Source organism: Anomaloglossus baeobatrachus, chromosome 7 (assembly GCF_048569485.1).
Source record: "Anomaloglossus baeobatrachus isolate aAnoBae1 chromosome 7, aAnoBae1.hap1, whole genome shotgun sequence".
NCBI lineage: Eukaryota > Metazoa > Chordata > Amphibia > Anura > Aromobatidae > Anomaloglossus > Anomaloglossus baeobatrachus.
In genome coordinates, this window is record NC_134359.1 from 198,121,706 (window position 1) to 198,139,648 (window position 17,943).

Consider the following 17,943-nt stretch of genomic DNA (forward strand, 5'->3'; position numbering starts at 1 on the left):
AGTGTAGGAGATGTGATAAGGTCCATTTTGCCAGAGGCCGATACACAATCTTTAGCTCAATTGCACAGACTTGTCAAAATCCTCATCAGATCATATCACCTGATTTCAGGTTTGTCATGTAGACGAGGTGGCCGAGTGGTTAAGGCGATGGACTGCTAATCCATTGTGCTCTGCATGCATGGGTTCGAATCCCATCCTCGTCGGTTTAATCTCCTTCTTCCGTGTTGAAAAGCTTAGTTTCCATTTAGAACCCAGGTGGTGGATATTTGACCTTCTCAAATCTCTGAGATAGTGCAATGAAGGATTCATAAATCTGTGCTGTCTAAGTGCATATAAAAGAGAAGACGTCATCCGATGTAGGATTGCATCAGGCATGCCAAATAAAAACGGTGGGTTTTATTTTGCCAGATTGAGCATTGGTTTATGACTGGTAAGGATTGCCTTAGTCCAACTCCAGACACCAGACAATGAAGGAGAAGAGATAAGGCCCACTCCGTTAGAGGCCAACTTAAAATCTTCAGTGAAAAAGCAAAGACTCATCAAAATGCTCTTCAGATCTTATGGTCTGGTTTCTACGTTTTTGGGCAGAGAAGTTGGCTGTGAAGTTCAGGTGATGCATTAACAATACAGTCTATGGATTGAGCTGTTTATGCATGGTTTTGACTTCCATCTTTGTTCTTGTTGTTTTCTTGCCCTTTCACTGTTCAAGAAGACTGCTATCAAACTTTTCTAGCAGGGAGAGATGCGCATGGAAGCATTTCAATCTGGCAAAAGAAAACCACTGTTTTTATTTGGCATGCTTGGTGCCATCCTACATCGCATGACATCTTCTTCCTTCTGAGCACTTAGACAGCACATATTTATAATTCCTTCATTCAACTATCTCAGAGATGTGAGAAAGACAAATTTGACATTAGTCTCTCACTATGAAAGGTGCCCTTTAAAAATCGAAACTTCTATATCGGGACTATGAAAAGAAGGCACTGCTGAGATTCGAACTCAGGATCTCCTGTTTACTAGACAGGCACTTTAACCAACTAAGCCACAGCACCTCTTTTCCTACTGACCGATAGTAAAGCAGCTTCTGGTAGAGTGGCCTTATTTGATCTTCAGTGTCATCTGATGTCTAGAGACAAACTAATGCAAATGCTATCTGGGATAAACCAATTTTCAGGGCTTCAATACAGACACGACATTCAATCTTTAGTAAAAATACTGTTATTAAAAACCCTGAGCATTAGCTCATTTCTGATATGGTTTGAGCTAGTCTAACTCTTGAGATTATCCAGTGTAGGAGATGTGATAAGGTCCATTTTGCCAGAGGCCGATACACAATCTTTAGCTCAATTGCACAGACTGGTCAAAATCCTCATCAGATCATATCACCGGATTTCAGGTTTGTCATGTAGACGAGGTGGCCGAGTGGTTAAGGCGATGGACTGCTAATCCATTGTGCTCTGCATGCATGGGTTCGAATCCCGTCCTCGTCGGTTTAATCTCCTTCTTCCGTGTTGAAAAGCTTAGTTTCCATTTAGAACCCAGGTGGTGGATATTTGACCTTCTCAAATCTCTGAGATAGTGCAATGAAGGATTCATAAATCTGTGCTGTCTAAGTGCATATAAAAGAGAAGACGTCATCCGATGTAGGATTGCATCAGGCATGCCAAATAAAAACGGTGGGTTTTATTTTGCCAGATTGAGCATTGGTTTATGACTGGTAAGGATTGCCTTAGTCCAACTCCAGACACCAGACAATGAAGGAGAAGAGATAAGGCCCACTCCGTTAGAGGCCAACTTAAAATCTTCAGTGAAAAAGCAAAGACTCATCAAAATGCTCTTCAGATCTTATGGTCTGGTTTCTACGTTTTTGGGCAGAGAAGTTGGCTGTGAAGTTCAGGTGATGCATTAACAATACAGTCTATGGATTGAGCTGTTTATGCATGGTTTTGACTTCCATCTTTGTTCTTGTTGTTTTCTTGCCCTTTCACTGTTCAAGAAGACTGCTATCAAACTTTTCTAGCAGGGAGAGATGCGCATGGAAGCATTTCAATCTGGCAAAAGAAAACCACTGTTTTTATTTGGCATGCTTGTGCCATCCTACATCGCATGACATCTTCTTCCTTCTGAGCACTTAGACAGCACATATTTATAATTCCTTCATTCAACTATCTCAGAGATGTGAGAAAGACAAATTTGACATTAGTCTCTCACTATGAAAGGTGCCCTTTAAAAATCGAAACTTCTATATCGGGACTATGAAAAGAAGGCACTGCTGAGATTCGAACTCAGGATCTCCTGTTTACTAGACAGGCACTTTAACCAACTAAGCCACAGCACCTCTTTTCCTACTGACCGATAGTAAAGCAGCTTCTGGTAGAGTGGCCTTATTTGATCTTCAGTGTCATCTGATGTCTAGAGACAAACTAATGCGAATGCTATCTGGGATAAACCAATTTTCAGGGCTTCAATACAGACACGACATTCAATCTTTAGTAAAAATACTGTTATTAAAAACCCTGAGCATTAGCTCATTTCTGATATGGTTTGAGCTAGTCTAACTCTTGACATTATCCAGTGTAGGAGATGTGATAAGGTCCATTTTGCCAGAGGCCGATACACAATCTTTAGCTCAATTGCACAGACTTGTCAAAATCCTCATCAGATCATATCACCTGATTTCAGGTTTGTCATGTAGACGAGGTGGCCGAGTGGTTAAGGCGATGGACTGCTAATCCATTGTGCTCTGCATGCATGGGTTCGAATCCCATCCTCGTCGGTTTAATCTCCTTCTTCCGTGTTGAAAAGCTTAGTTTCCATTTAGAACCCAGGTGGTGGATATTTGACCTTCTCAAATCTCTGAGATAGTGCAATGAAGGATTCATAAATCTGTGCTGTCTAAGTGCATATAAAAGAGAAGACGTCATCCGATGTAGGATTGCATCAGGCATGCCAAATAAAAACGGTGGGTTTTATTTTGCCAGATTGAGCATTGGTTTATGACTGGTAAGGATTGCCTTAGTCCAACTCCAGACACCAGACAATGAAGGAGAAGAGATAAGGCCCACTCCGTTAGAGGCCAACTTAAAATCTTCAGTGAAAAAGCAAAGACTCATCAAAATGCTCTTCAGATCTTATGGTCTGGTTTCTACATTTTTGGGCAGAGAAGTTGGCTGTGAAGTTCAGGTGATGCATTAACAATACAGTCTATGGATTGAGCTGTTTATGCATGGTTTTGACTTCCATCTTTGTTCTTGTTGTTTTCTTGCCCTTTCACTGTTCAAGAAGACTGCTATCAAACTTTTCTAGCAGGGAGAGATGCGCATGGAAGCATTTCAATCTGGCAAAAGAAAACCACTGTTTTTATTTGGCATGCTTGTGCCATCCTACATCGCATGACATCTTCTTCCTTCTGAGCACTTAGACAGCACATATTTATAATTCCTTCATTCAACTATCTCAGAGATGTGAGAAAGACAAATTTGACATTAGTCTCTCACTATGAAAGGTGCCCTTTAAAAATCGAAACTTCTATATCGGGACTATGAAAAGAAGGCACTGCTGAGATTCGAACTCAGGATCTCCTGTTTACTAGACAGGCACTTTAACCAACTAAGCCACAGCACCTCTTTTCCTACTGACCGATAGTAAAGCAGCTTCTGGTAGAGTGGCCTTATTTGATCTTCAGTGTCATCTGATGTCTAGAGACAAACTAATGCGAATGCTATCTGGGATAAACCAATTTTCAGGGCTTCAATACAGACACGACATTCAATCTTTAGTAAAAATACTGTTATTAAAAACCCTGAGCATTAGCTCATTTCTGATATGGTTTGAGCTAGTCTAACTCTTGACATTATCCAGTGTAGGAGATGTGATAAGGTCCATTTTGCCAGAGGCCGATACACAATCTTTAGCTCAATTGCACAGACTTGTCAAAATCCTCATCAGATCATATCACCTGATTTCAGGTTTGTCATGTAGACGAGGTGGCCGAGTGGTTAAGGCGATGGACTGCTAATCCATTGTGCTCTGCATGCATGGGTTCGAATCCCATCCTCGTCGGTTTAATCTCCTTCTTCCGTGTTGAAAAGCTTAGTTTCCATTTAGAACCCAGGTGGTGGATATTTGACCTTCTCAAATCTCTGAGATAGTGCAATGAAGGATTCATAAATCTGTGCTGTCTAAGTGCATATAAAAGAGAAGACGTCATCCGATGTAGGATTGCATCAGGCATGCCAAATAAAAACGGTGGGTTTTATTTTGCCAGATTGAGCATTGGTTTATGACTGGTAAGGATTGCCTTAGTCCAACTCCAGACACCAGACAATGAAGGAGAAGAGATAAGGCCCACTCCGTTAGAGGCCAACTTAAAATCTTCAGTGAAAAAGCAAAGACTCATCAAAATGCTCTTCAGATCTTATGGTCTGGTTTCTACATTTTTGGGCAGAGAAGTTGGCTGTGAAGTTCAGGTGATGCATTAACAATACAGTCTATGGATTGAGCTGTTTATGCATGGTTTTGACTTCCATCTTTGTTCTTGTTGTTTTCTTGCCCTTTCACTGTTCAAGAAGACTGCTATCAAACTTTTCTAGCAGGGAGAGATGCGCATGGAAGCATTTCAATCTGGCAAAAGAAAACCACTGTTTTTATTTGGCATGCTTGTGCCATCCTACATCGCATGACATCTTCTTCCTTCTGAGCACTTAGACAGCACATATTTATAATTCCTTCATTCAACTATCTCAGAGATGTGAGAAAGACAAATTTGACATTAGTCTCTCACTATGAAAGGTGCCCTTTAAAAATCGAAACTTCTATATCGGGACTATGAAAAGAAGGAAAAGAAGGCACTGCTGAGATTCGAACTCAGGATCTCCTGTTTACTAGACAGGCACTTTAACCAACTAAGCCACAGCACCTCTTTTCCTACTGACCGATAGTAAAGCAGCTTCTGGTAGAGTGGCCTTATTTGATCTTCAGTGTCATCTGATGTCTAGAGACAAACTAATGCGAATGCTATCTGGGATAAACCAATTTTCAGGGCTTCAATACAGACACGACATTCAATCTTTAGTAAAAATACTGTTATTAAAAACCCTGAGCATTAGCTCATTTCTGATATGGTTTGAGCTAGTCTAACTCTTGACATTATCCAGTGTAGGAGATGTGATAAGGTCCATTTTGCCAGAGGCCGATACACAATCTTTAGCTCAATTGCACAGACTTGTCAAAATCCTCATCAGATCATATCACCTGATTTCAGGTTTGTCATGTAGACGAGGTGGCCGAGTGGTTAAGGCGATGGACTGCTAATCCATTGTGCTCTGCATGCATGGGTTCGAATCCCATCCTCGTCGGTTTAATCTCCTTCTTCCGTGTTGAAAAGCTTAGTTTCCATTTAGAACCCAGGTGGTGGATATTTGACCTTCTCAAATCTCTGAGATAGTGCAATGAAGGATTCATAAATCTGTGCTGTCTAAGTGCATATAAAAGAGAAGACGTCATCCGATGTAGGATTGCATCAGGCATGCCAAATAAAAACGGTGGGTTTTATTTTGCCAGATTGAGCATTGGTTTATGACTGGTAAGGATTGCCTTAGTCCAACTCCAGACACCAGACAATGAAGGAGAAGAGATAAGGCCCACTCCGTTAGAGGCCAACTTAAAATCTTCAGTGAAAAAGCAAAGACTCATCAAAATGCTCTTCAGATCTTATGGTCTGGTTTCTACATTTTTGGGCAGAGAAGTTGGCTGTGAAGTTCAGGTGATGCATTAACAATACAGTCTATGGATTGAGCTGTTTATGCATGGTTTTGACTTCCATCTTTGTTCTTGTTGTTTTCTTGCCCTTTCACTGTTCAAGAAGACTGCTATCAAACTTTTCTAGCAGGGAGAGATGCGCATGGAAGCATTTCAATCTGGCAAAAGAAAACCACTGTTTTTATTTGGCATGCTTGTGCCATCCTACATCGCATGACATCTTCTTCCTTCTGAGCACTTAGACAGCACATATTTATAATTCCTTCATTCAACTATCTCAGAGATGTGAGAAAGACAAATTTGACATTAGTCTCTCACTATGAAAGGTGCCCTTTAAAAATCGAAACTTCTATATCGGGACTATGAAAAGAAGGCACTGCTGAGATTCGAACTCAGGATCTCCTGTTTACTAGACAGGCACTTTAACCAACTAAGCCACAGCACCTCTTTTCCTACTGACCGATAGTAAAGCAGCTTCTGGTAGAGTGGCCTTATTTGATCTTCAGTGTCATCTGATGTCTAGAGACAAACTAATGCGAATGCTATCTGGGATAAACCAATTTTCAGGGCTTCAATACAGACACGACATTCAATCTTTAGTAAAAATACTGTTATTAAAAACCCTGAGCATTAGCTCATTTCTGATATGGTTTGAGCTAGTCTAACTCTTGACATTATCCAGTGTAGGAGATGTGATAAGGTCCATTTTGCCAGAGGCCGATACACAATCTTTAGCTCAATTGCACAGACTTGTCAAAATCCTCATCAGATCATATCACCTGATTTCAGGTTTGTCATGTAGACGAGGTGGCCGAGTGGTTAAGGCGATGGACTGCTAATCCATTGTGCTCTGCATGCATGGGTTCGAATCCCATCCTCGTCGGTTTAATCTCCTTCTTCCGTGTTGAAAAGCTTAGTTTCCATTTAGAACCCAGGTGGTGGATATTTGACCTTCTCAAATCTCTGAGATTGTGCAATGAAGGATTCATAAATCTGTGCTGTCTAAGTGCATATAAAAGAGAAGACGTCATCCGATGTAGGATTGCATCAGGCATGCCAAATAAAAACGGTGGGTTTTATTTTGCCAGATTGAGCATTGGTTTATGACTGGTAAGGATTGCCTTAGTCCAACTCCAGACACCAGACAATGAAGGAGAAGAGATAAGGCCCACTCCGTTAGAGGCCAACTTAAAATCTTCAGTGAAAAAGCAAAGACTCATCAAAATGCTCATCAGATCTTATGGTCTGGTTTCTACGTTTTTGGGCAGAGAAGTTGGCTGTGAAGTTCAGGTGATGCATTAACAATACAGTCTATGGATTGAGCTGTTTATGCATGGTTTTGACTTCCATCTTTGTTCTTGTTGTTTTCTTGCCCTTTCACTGTTCAAGAAGACTGCTATCAAACTTTTCTAGCAGGGAGAGATGCGCATGGAAGCATTTCAATCTGGCAAAAGAAAACCACTGTTTTTATTTGGCATGCTTGTGCCATCCTACATCGCATGACATCTTCTTCCTTCTGAGCACTTAGACAGCACATATTTATAATTCCTTCATTCAACTATCTCAGAGATGTGAGAAAGACAAATTTGACATTAGTCTCTCACTATGAAAGGTGCCCTTTAAAAATCGAAACTTCTATATCGGGACTATGAAAAGAAGGCACTGCTGAGATTCGAACTCAGGATCTCCTGTTTACTAGACAGGCACTTTAACCAACTAAGCCACAGCACCTCTTTTCCTACTGACCGATAGTAAAGCAGCTTCTGGTAGAGTGGCCTTATTTGATCTTCAGTGTCATCTGATGTCTAGAGACAAACTAATGCGAATGCTATCTGGGATAAACCAATTTTCAGGGCTTCAATACAGACACGACATTCAATCTTTAGTAAAAATACTGTTATTAAAAACCCTGAGCATTAGCTCATTTCTGATATGGTTTGAGCTAGTCTAACTCTTGACATTATCCAGTGTAGGAGATGTGATAAGGTCCATTTTGCCAGAGGCCGATACACAATCTTTAGCTCAATTGCACAGACTTGTCAAAATCCTCATCAGATCATATCACCTGATTTCAGGTTTGTCATGTAGACGAGGTGGCCGAGTGGTTAAGGCGATGGACTGCTAATCCATTGTGCTCTGCATGCATGGGTTCGAATCCCATCCTCGTCGGTTTAATCTCCTTCTTCCGTGTTGAAAAGCTTAGTTTCCATTTAGAACCCAGGTGGTGGATATTTGACCTTCTCAAATCTCTGAGATAGTGCAATGAAGGATTCATAAATCTGTGCTGTCTAAGTGCATATAAAAGAGAAGACGTCATCCGATGTAGGATTGCATCAGGCATGCCAAATAAAAACAGTGGGTTTTATTTTGCCAGATTGAGCATTGGTTTATGACTGGTAAGGATTGCCTTAGTCCAACTCCAGACACCAGACAATGAAGGAGAAGAGATAAGGCCCACTCCGTTAGAGGCCAACTTAAAATCTTCAGTGAAAAAGCAAAGACTCATCAAAATGCTCTTCAGATCTTATGGTCTGGTTTCTACGTTTTTGGGCAGAGAAGTTGGCTGTGAAGTTCAGGTGATGCATTAACAATACAGTCTATGGATTGAGCTGTTTATGCATGGTTTTGACTTCCATCTTTGTTCTTGTTGTTTTCTTGCCCTTTCACTGTTCAAGAAGACTGCTATCAAACTTTTCTAGCAGGGAGAGATGCGCATGGAAGCATTTCAATCTGGCAAAAGAAAACCACTGTTTTTATTTGGCATGCTTGTGCCATCCTACATCGCATGACATCTTCTTCCTTCTGAGCACTTAGACAGCACATATTTATAATTCCTTCATTCAACTATCTCAGAGATGTGAGAAAGACAAATTTGACATTAGTCTCTCACTATGAAAGGTGCCCTTTAAAAATCGAAACTTCTATATCGGGACTATGAAAAGAAGGCACTGCTGAGATTCGAACTCAGGATCTCCTGTTTACTAGACAGGCACTTTAACCAACTAAGCCACAGCACCTCTTTTCCTACTGACCGATAGTAAAGCAGCTTCTGGTAGAGTGGCCTTATTTGATCTTCAGTGTCATCTGATGTCTAGAGACAAACTAATGCGAATGCTATCTGGGATAAACCAATTTTCAGGGCTTCAATACAGACACGACATTCAATCTTTAGTAAAAATACTGTTATTAAAAACCCTGAGCATTAGCTCATTTCTGATATGGTTTGAGCTAGTCTAACTCTTGACATTATCCAGTGTAGGAGATGTGATAAGGTCCATTTTGCCAGAGGCCGATACACAATCTTTAGCTCAATTGCACAGACTTGTCAAAATCCTCATCAGATCATATCACCTGATTTCAGGTTTGTCATGTAGACGAGGTGGCCGAGTGGTTAAGGCGATGGACTGCTAATCCATTGTGCTCTGCATGCATGGGTTCGAATCCCATCCTCGTCGGTTTAATCTCCTTCTTCCGTGTTGAAAAGCTTAGTTTCCATTTAGAACCCAGGTGGTGGATATTTGACCTTCTCAAATCTCTGAGATAGTGCAATGAAGGATTCATAAATCTGTGCTGTCTAAGTGCATATAAAAGAGAAGACGTCATCCGATGTAGGATTGCATCAGGCATGCCAAATAAAAACAGTGGGTTTTATTTTGCCAGATTGAGCATTGGTTTATGACTGGTAAGGATTGCCTTAGTCCAACTCCAGACACCAGACAATGAAGGAGAAGAGATAAGGCCCACTCCGTTAGAGGCCAACTTAAAATCTTCAGTGAAAAAGCAAAGACTCATCAAAATGCTCTTCAGATCTTATGGTCTGGTTTCTACGTTTTTGGGCAGAGAAGTTGGCTGTGAAGTTCAGGTGATGCATTAACAATACAGTCTATGGATTGAGCTGTTTATGCATGGTTTTGACTTCCATCTTTGTTCTTGTTGTTTTCTTGCCCTTTCACTGTTCAAGAAGACTGCTATCAAACTTTTCTAGCAGGGAGAGATGCGCATGGAAGCATTTCAATCTGGCAAAAGAAAACCACTGTTTTTATTTGGCATGCTTGTGCCATCCTACATCGCATGACATCTTCTTCCTTCTGAGCACTTAGACAGCACATATTTATAATTCCTTCATTCAACTATCTCAGAGATGTGAGAAAGACAAATTTGACATTAGTCTCTCACTATGAAAGGTGCCCTTTAAAAATCGAAACTTCTATATCGGGACTATGAAAAGAAGGCACTGCTGAGATTCGAACTCAGGATCTCCTGTTTACTAGACAGGCACTTTAACCAACTAAGCCACAGCACCTCTTTTCCTACTGACCGATAGTAAAGCAGCTTCTGGTAGAGTGGCCTTATTTGATCTTCAGTGTCATCTGATGTCTAGAGACAAACTAATGCGAATGCTATCTGGGATAAACCAATTTTCAGGGCTTCAATACAGACACGACATTCAATCTTTAGTAAAAATACTGTTATTAAAAACCCTGAGCATTAGCTCATTTCTGATATGGTTTGAGCTAGTCTAACTCTTGACATTATCCAGTGTAGGAGATGTGATAAGGTCCATTTTGCCAGAGGCCGATACACAATCTTTAGCTCAATTGCACAGACTTGTCAAAATCCTCATCAGATCATATCACCTGATTTCAGGTTTGTCATGTAGACGAGGTGGCCGAGTGGTTAAGGCGATGGACTGCTAATCCATTGTGCTCTGCATGCATGGGTTCGAATCCCATCCTCGTCGGTTTAATCTCCTTCTTCCGTGTTGAAAAGCTTAGTTTCCATTTAGAACCCAGGTGGTGGATATTTGACCTTCTCAAATCTCTGAGATTGTGCAATGAAGGATTCATAAATCTGTGCTGTCTAAGTGCATATAAAAGAGAAGACGTCATCCGATGTAGGATTGCATCAGGCATGCCAAATAAAAACGGTGGGTTTTATTTTGCCAGATTGAGCATTGGTTTATGACTGGTAAGGATTGCCTTAGTCCAACTCCAGACACCAGACAATGAAGGAGAAGAGATAAGGCCCACTCCGTTAGAGGCCAACTTAAAATCTTCAGTGAAAAAGCAAAGACTCATCAAAATGCTCATCAGATCTTATGGTCTGGTTTCTACGTTTTTGGGCAGAGAAGTTGGCTGTGAAGTTCAGGTGATGCATTAACAATACAGTCTATGGATTGAGCTGTTTATGCATGGTTTTGACTTCCATCTTTGTTCTTGTTGTTTTCTTGCCCTTTCACTGTTCAAGAAGACTGCTATCAAACTTTTCTAGCAGGGAGAGATGCGCATGGAAGCATTTCAATCTGGCAAAAGAAAACCACTGTTTTTATTTGGCATGCTTGTGCCATCCTACATCGCATGACATCTTCTTCCTTCTGAGCACTTAGACAGCACATATTTATAATTCCTTCATTCAACTATCTCAGAGATGTGAGAAAGACAAATTTGACATTAGTCTCTCACTATGAAAGGTGCCCTTTAAAAATCGAAACTTCTATATCGGGACTATGAAAAGAAGGCACTGCTGAGATTCGAACTCAGGATCTCCTGTTTACTAGACAGGCACTTTAACCAACTAAGCCACAGCACCTCTTTTCCTACTGACCGATAGTAAAGCAGCTTCTGGTAGAGTGGCCTTATTTGATCTTCAGTGTCATCTGATGTCTAGAGACAAACTAATGCGAATGCTATCTGGGATAAACCAATTTTCAGGGCTTCAATACAGACACGACATTCAATCTTTAGTAAAAATACTGTTATTAAAAACCCTGAGCATTAGCTCATTTCTGATATGGTTTGAGCTAGTCTAACTCTTGACATTATCCAGTGTAGGAGATGTGATAAGGTCCATTTTGCCAGAGGCCGATACACAATCTTTAGCTCAATTGCACAGACTTGTCAAAATCCTCATCAGATCATATCACCTGATTTCAGGTTTGTCATGTAGACGAGGTGGCCGAGTGGTTAAGGCGATGGACTGCTAATCCATTGTGCTCTGCATGCATGGGTTCGAATCCCATCCTCGTCGGTTTAATCTCCTTCTTCCGTGTTGAAAAGCTTAGTTTCCATTTAGAACCCAGGTGGTGGATATTTGACCTTCTCAAATCTCTGAGATAGTGCAATGAAGGATTCATAAATCTGTGCTGTCTAAGTGCATATAAAAGAGAAGACGTCATCCGATGTAGGATTGCATCAGGCATGCCAAATAAAAACGGTGGGTTTTATTTTGCCAGATTGAGCATTGGTTTATGACTGGTAAGGATTGCCTTAGTCCAACTCCAGACACCAGACAATGAAGGAGAAGAGATAAGGCCCACTCCGTTAGAGGCCAACTTAAAATCTTCAGTGAAAAAGCAAAGACTCATCAAAATGCTCATCAGATCTTATGGTCTGGTTTCTACGTTTTTGGGCAGAGAAGTTGGCTGTGAAGTTCAGGTGATGCATTAACAATACAGTCTATGGATTGAGCTGTTTATGCATGGTTTTGACTTCCATCTTTGTTCTTGTTGTTTTCTTGCCCTTTCACTGTTCAAGAAGACTGCTATCAAACTTTTCTAGCAGGGAGAGATGCGCATGGAAGCATTTCAATCTGGCAAAAGAAAACCACTGTTTTTATTTGGCATGCTTGTGCCATCCTACATCGCATGACATCTTCTTCCTTCTGAGCACTTAGACAGCACATATTTATAATTCCTTCATTCAACTATCTCAGAGATGTGAGAAAGACAAATTTGACATTAGTCTCTCACTATGAAAGGTGCCCTTTAAAAATCGAAACTTCTATATCGGGACTATGAAAAGAAGGCACTGCTGAGATTCGAACTCAGGATCTCCTGTTTACTAGACAGGCACTTTAACCAACTAAGCCACAGCACCTCTTTTCCTACTGACCGATAGTAAAGCAGCTTCTGGTAGAGTGGCCTTATTTGATCTTCAGTGTCATCTGATGTCTAGAGACAAACTAATGCGAATGCTATCTGGGATAAACCAATTTTCAGGGCTTCAATACAGACACGACATTCAATCTTTAGTAAAAATACTGTTATTAAAAACCCTGAGCATTAGCTCATTTCTGATATGGTTTGAGCTAGTCTAACTCTTGACATTATCCAGTGTAGGAGATGTGATAAGGTCCATTTTGCCAGAGGCCGATACACAATCTTTAGCTCAATTGCACAGACTTGTCAAAATCCTCATCAGATCATATCACCTGATTTCAGGTTTGTCATGTAGACGAGGTGGCCGAGTGGTTAAGGCGATGGACTGCTAATCCATTGTGCTCTGCATGCATGGGTTCGAATCCCATCCTCGTCGGTTTAATCTCCTTCTTCCGTGTTGAAAAGCTTAGTTTCCATTTAGAACCCAGGTGGTGGATATTTGACCTTCTCAAATCTCTGAGATAGTGCAATGAAGGATTCATAAATCTGTGCTGTCTAAGTGCATATAAAAGAGAAGACGTCATCCGATGTAGGATTGCATCAGGCATGCCAAATAAAAACAGTGGGTTTTATTTTGCCAGATTGAGCATTGGTTTATGACTGGTAAGGATTGCCTTAGTCCAACTCCAGACACCAGACAATGAAGGAGAAGAGATAAGGCCCACTCCGTTAGAGGCCAACTTAAAATCTTCAGTGAAAAAGCAAAGACTCATCAAAATGCTCTTCAGATCTTATGGTCTGGTTTCTACGTTTTTGGGCAGAGAAGTTGGCTGTGAAGTTCAGGTGATGCATTAACAATACAGTCTATGGATTGAGCTGTTTATGCATGGTTTTGACTTCCATCTTTGTTCTTGTTGTTTTCTTGCCCTTTCACTGTTCAAGAAGACTGCTATCAAACTTTTCTAGCAGGGAGAGATGCGCATGGAAGCATTTCAATCTGGCAAAAGAAAACCACTGTTTTTATTTGGCATGCTTGTGCCATCCTACATCGCATGACATCTTCTTCCTTCTGAGCACTTAGACAGCACATATTTATAATTCCTTCATTCAACTATCTCAGAGATGTGAGAAAGACAAATTTGACATTAGTCTCTCACTATGAAAGGTGCCCTTTAAAAATCGAAACTTCTATATCGGGACTATGAAAAGAAGGCACTGCTGAGATTCGAACTCAGGATCTCCTGTTTACTAGACAGGCACTTTAACCAACTAAGCCACAGCACCTCTTTTCCTACTGACCGATAGTAAAGCAGCTTCTGGTAGAGTGGCCTTATTTGATCTTCAGTGTCATCTGATGTCTAGAGACAAACTAATGCGAATGCTATCTGGGATAAACCAATTTTCAGGGCTTCAATACAGACACGACATTCAATCTTTAGTAAAAATACTGTTATTAAAAACCCTGAGCATTAGCTCATTTCTGATATGGTTTGAGCTAGTCTAACTCTTGACATTATCCAGTGTAGGAGATGTGATAAGGTCCATTTTGCCAGAGGCCGATACACAATCTTTAGCTCAATTGCACAGACTTGTCAAAATCCTCATCAGATCATATCACCTGATTTCAGGTTTGTCATGTAGACGAGGTGGCCGAGTGGTTAAGGCGATGGACTGCTAATCCATTGTGCTCTGCATGCATGGGTTCGAATCCCATCCTCGTCGGTTTAATCTCCTTCTTCCGTGTTGAAAAGCTTAGTTTCCATTTAGAACCCAGGTGGTGGATATTTGACCTTCTCAAATCTCTGAGATAGTGCAATGAAGGATTCATAAATCTGTGCTGTCTAAGTGCATATAAAAGAGAAGACGTCATCCGATGTAGGATTGCATCAGGCATGCCAAATAAAAACGGTGGGTTTTATTTTGCCAGATTGAGCATTGGTTTATGACTGGTAAGGATTGCCTTAGTCCAACTCCAGACACCAGACAATGAAGGAGAAGAGATAAGGCCCACTCCGTTAGAGGCCAACTTAAAATCTTCAGTGAAAAAGCAAAGACTCATCAAAATGCTCATCAGATCTTATGGTCTGGTTTCTACGTTTTTGGGCAGAGAAGTTGGCTGTGAAGTTCAGGTGATGCATTAACAATACAGTCTATGGATTGAGCTGTTTATGCATGGTTTTGACTTCCATCTTTGTTCTTGTTGTTTTCTTGCCCTTTCACTGTTCAAGAAGACTGCTATCAAACTTTTCTAGCAGGGAGAGATGCGCATGGAAGCATTTCAATCTGGCAAAAGAAAACCACTGTTTTCATTTGGCATGCTTGGTGCCATCCTACATCGCATGACATCTTCTTCCTTCTGAGCACTTAGACAGCACATATTTATAATTCCTTCATTCAACTATCTCAGAGATGTGAGAAAGACAAATTTGACATTAGTCTCTCACTATGAAAGGTGCCCTTTAAAAATCGAAACTTCTATATCGGGACTATGAAAAGAAGGCACTGCTGAGATTCGAACTCAGGATCTCCTGTTTACTAGACAGGCACTTTAACCAACTAAGCCACAGCACCTCTTTTCCTACTGACCGATAGTAAAGCAGCTTCTGGTAGAGTGGCCTTATTTGATCTTCAGTGTCATCTGATGTCTAGAGACAAACTAATGCGAATGCTATCTGGGATAAACCAATTTTCAGGGCTTCAATACAGACACGACATTCAATCTTTAGTAAAAATACTGTTATTAAAAACCCTGAGCATTAGCTCATTTCTGATATGGTTTGAGCTAGTCTAACTCTTGACATTATCCAGTGTAGGAGATGTGATAAGGTCCATTTTGCCAGAGGCCGATACACAATCTTTAGCTCAATTGCACAGACTTGTCAAAATCCTCATCAGATCATATCACCTGATTTCAGGTTTGTCATGTAGACGAGGTGGCCGAGTGGTTAAGGCGATGGACTGCTAATCCATTGTGCTCTGCATGCATGGGTTCGAATCCCATCCTCGTCGGTTTAATCTCCTTCTTCCGTGTTGAAAAGCTTAGTTTCCATTTAGAACCCAGGTGGTGGATATTTGACCTTCTCAAATCTCTGAGATAGTGCAATGAAGGATTCATAAATCTGTGCTGTCTAAGTGCATATAAAAGAGAAGACGTCATCCGATGTAGGATTGCATCAGGCATGCCAAATAAAAACGGTGGGTTTTATTTTGCCAGATTGAGCATTGGTTTATGACTGGTAAGGATTGCCTTAGTCCAACTCCAGACACCAGACAATGAAGGAGAAGAGATAAGGCCCACTCCGTTAGAGGCCAACTTAAAATCTTCAGTGAAAAAGCAAAGACTCATCAAAATGCTCATCAGATCTTATGGTCTGGTTTCTACGTTTTTGGGCAGAGAAGTTGGCTGTGAAGTTCAGGTGATGCATTAACAATACAGTCTATGGATTGAGCTGTTTATGCATGGTTTTGACTTCCATCTTTGTTCTTGTTGTTTTCTTGCCCTTTCACTGTTCAAGAAGACTGCTATCAAACTTTTCTAGCAGGGAGAGATGCGCATGGAAGCATTTCAATCTGGCAAAAGAAAACCACTGTTTTTATTTGGCATGCTTGTGCCATCCTACATCGCATGACATCTTCTTCCTTCTGAGCACTTAGACAGCACATATTTATAATTCCTTCATTCAACTATCTCAGAGATGTGAGAAAGACAAATTTGACATTAGTCTCTCACTATGAAAGGTGCCCTTTAAAAATCGAAACTTCTATATCGGGACTATGAAAAGAAGGCACTGCTGAGATTCGAACTCAGGATCTCCTGTTTACTAGACAGGCACTTTAACCAACTAAGCCACAGCACCTCTTTTCCTACTGACCGATAGTAAAGCAGCTTCTGGTAGAGTGGCCTTATTTGATCTTCAGTGTCATCTGATGTCTAGAGACAAACTAATGCGAATGCTATCTGGGATAAACCAATTTTCAGGGCTTCAATACAGACACGACATTCAATCTTTAGTAAAAATACTGTTATTAAAAACCCTGAGCATTAGCTCATTTCTGATATGGTTTGAGCTAGTCTAACTCTTGACATTATCCAGTGTAGGAGATGTGATAAGGTCCATTTTGCCAGAGGCCGATACACAATCTTTAGCTCAATTGCACAGACTTGTCAAAATCCTCATCAGATCATATCACCTGATTTCAGGTTTGTCATGTAGACGAGGTGGCCGAGTGGTTAAGGCGATGGACTGCTAATCCATTGTGCTCTGCATGCATGGGTTCGAATCCCATCCTCGTCGGTTTAATCTCCTTCTTCCGTGTTGAAAAGCTTAGTTTCCATTTAGAACCCAGGTGGTGGATATTTGACCTTCTCAAATCTCTGAGATAGTGCAATGAAGGATTCATAAATCTGTGCTGTCTAAGTGCATATAAAAGAGAAGACGTCATCCGATGTAGGATTGCATCAGGCATGCCAAATAAAAACGGTGGGTTTTATTTTGCCAGATTGAGCATTGGTTTATGACTGGTAAGGATTGCCTTAGTCCAACTCCAGACACCAGACAATGAAGGAGAAGAGATAAGGCCCACTCCGTTAGAGGCCAACTTAAAATCTTCAGTGAAAAAGCAAAGACTCATCAAAATGCTCTTCAGATCTTATGGTCTGGTTTCTACGTTTTTGGGCAGAGAAGTTGGCTGTGAAGTTCAGGTGATGCATTAACAATACAGTCTATGGATTGAGCTGTTTATGCATGGTTTTGACTTCCATCTTTGTTCTTGTTGTTTTCTTGCCCTTTCACTGTTCAAGAAGACTGCTATCAAACTTTTCTAGCAGGGAGAGATGCGCATGGAAGCATTTCAATCTGGCAAAAGAAAACCACTGTTTTTATTTGGCATGCTTGTGCCATCCTACATCGCATGACATCTTCTTCCTTCTGAGCACTTAGACAGCACATATTTATAATTCCTTCATTCAACTATCTCAGAGATGTGAGAAAGACAAATTTGACATTAGTCTCTCACTATGAAAGGTGCCCTTTAAAAATCGAAACTTCTATATCGGGACTATGAAAAGAAGGCACTGCTGAGATTCGAACTCAGGATCTCCTGTTTACTAGACAGGCACTTTAACCAACTAAGCCACAGCACCTCTTTTCCTACTGACCGATAGTAAAGCAGCTTCTGGTAGAGTGGCCTTATTTGATCTTCAGTGTCATCTGATGTCTAGAGACAAACTAATGCGAATGCTATCTGGGATAAACCAATTTTCAGGGCTTCAATACAGACACGACATTCAATCTTTAGTAAAAATA

General features: G+C 40.8%; 13 non-coding genes across 13 annotated transcripts; all 13 read left to right on the top strand.

Annotated features, from left to right (window-relative positions):
• Nucleotides 1-121: 121 nt before the first annotated feature.
• Nucleotides 122-203, top strand: TRNAS-GCU (transfer RNA serine (anticodon GCU)). Its single transcript has one exon. It is a non-coding gene; the product is annotated as a tRNA-Ser (tRNA).
• A 2,491-nt stretch (nucleotides 204-2,694) lies between these two features.
• On the top strand, nucleotides 2,695-2,776 carry TRNAS-GCU (transfer RNA serine (anticodon GCU)). Its single transcript has one exon. It is a non-coding gene; the product is annotated as a tRNA-Ser (tRNA).
• A 1,204-nt stretch (nucleotides 2,777-3,980) lies between these two features.
• TRNAS-GCU (transfer RNA serine (anticodon GCU)) lies at nucleotides 3,981-4,062 on the top strand. Its single transcript has one exon. It is a non-coding gene; the product is annotated as a tRNA-Ser (tRNA).
• A 1,213-nt stretch (nucleotides 4,063-5,275) lies between these two features.
• TRNAS-GCU (transfer RNA serine (anticodon GCU)) lies at nucleotides 5,276-5,357 on the top strand. Its single transcript has one exon. It is a non-coding gene; the product is annotated as a tRNA-Ser (tRNA).
• Nucleotides 5,358-6,561: 1,204 nt separating this feature from the next.
• Nucleotides 6,562-6,643, top strand: TRNAS-GCU (transfer RNA serine (anticodon GCU)). The gene has a single exon. It is a non-coding gene; the product is annotated as a tRNA-Ser (tRNA).
• Nucleotides 6,644-7,847: 1,204 nt separating this feature from the next.
• TRNAS-GCU (transfer RNA serine (anticodon GCU)) lies at nucleotides 7,848-7,929 on the top strand. The gene has a single exon. It is a non-coding gene; the product is annotated as a tRNA-Ser (tRNA).
• Nucleotides 7,930-9,133: 1,204 nt separating this feature from the next.
• TRNAS-GCU (transfer RNA serine (anticodon GCU)) lies at nucleotides 9,134-9,215 on the top strand. Its single transcript has one exon. It is a non-coding gene; the product is annotated as a tRNA-Ser (tRNA).
• Nucleotides 9,216-10,419: 1,204 nt separating this feature from the next.
• TRNAS-GCU (transfer RNA serine (anticodon GCU)) lies at nucleotides 10,420-10,501 on the top strand. The gene has a single exon. It is a non-coding gene; the product is annotated as a tRNA-Ser (tRNA).
• A 1,204-nt stretch (nucleotides 10,502-11,705) lies between these two features.
• On the top strand, nucleotides 11,706-11,787 carry TRNAS-GCU (transfer RNA serine (anticodon GCU)). The gene has a single exon. It is a non-coding gene; the product is annotated as a tRNA-Ser (tRNA).
• Nucleotides 11,788-12,991: 1,204 nt separating this feature from the next.
• TRNAS-GCU (transfer RNA serine (anticodon GCU)) lies at nucleotides 12,992-13,073 on the top strand. Its single transcript has one exon. It is a non-coding gene; the product is annotated as a tRNA-Ser (tRNA).
• Nucleotides 13,074-14,277: 1,204 nt separating this feature from the next.
• TRNAS-GCU (transfer RNA serine (anticodon GCU)) lies at nucleotides 14,278-14,359 on the top strand. Its single transcript has one exon. It is a non-coding gene; the product is annotated as a tRNA-Ser (tRNA).
• A 1,205-nt stretch (nucleotides 14,360-15,564) lies between these two features.
• TRNAS-GCU (transfer RNA serine (anticodon GCU)) lies at nucleotides 15,565-15,646 on the top strand. The gene has a single exon. It is a non-coding gene; the product is annotated as a tRNA-Ser (tRNA).
• Nucleotides 15,647-16,850: 1,204 nt separating this feature from the next.
• TRNAS-GCU (transfer RNA serine (anticodon GCU)) lies at nucleotides 16,851-16,932 on the top strand. Its single transcript has one exon. It is a non-coding gene; the product is annotated as a tRNA-Ser (tRNA).
• The last annotated feature ends 1,011 nt before the right edge of the window (nucleotides 16,933-17,943 follow it).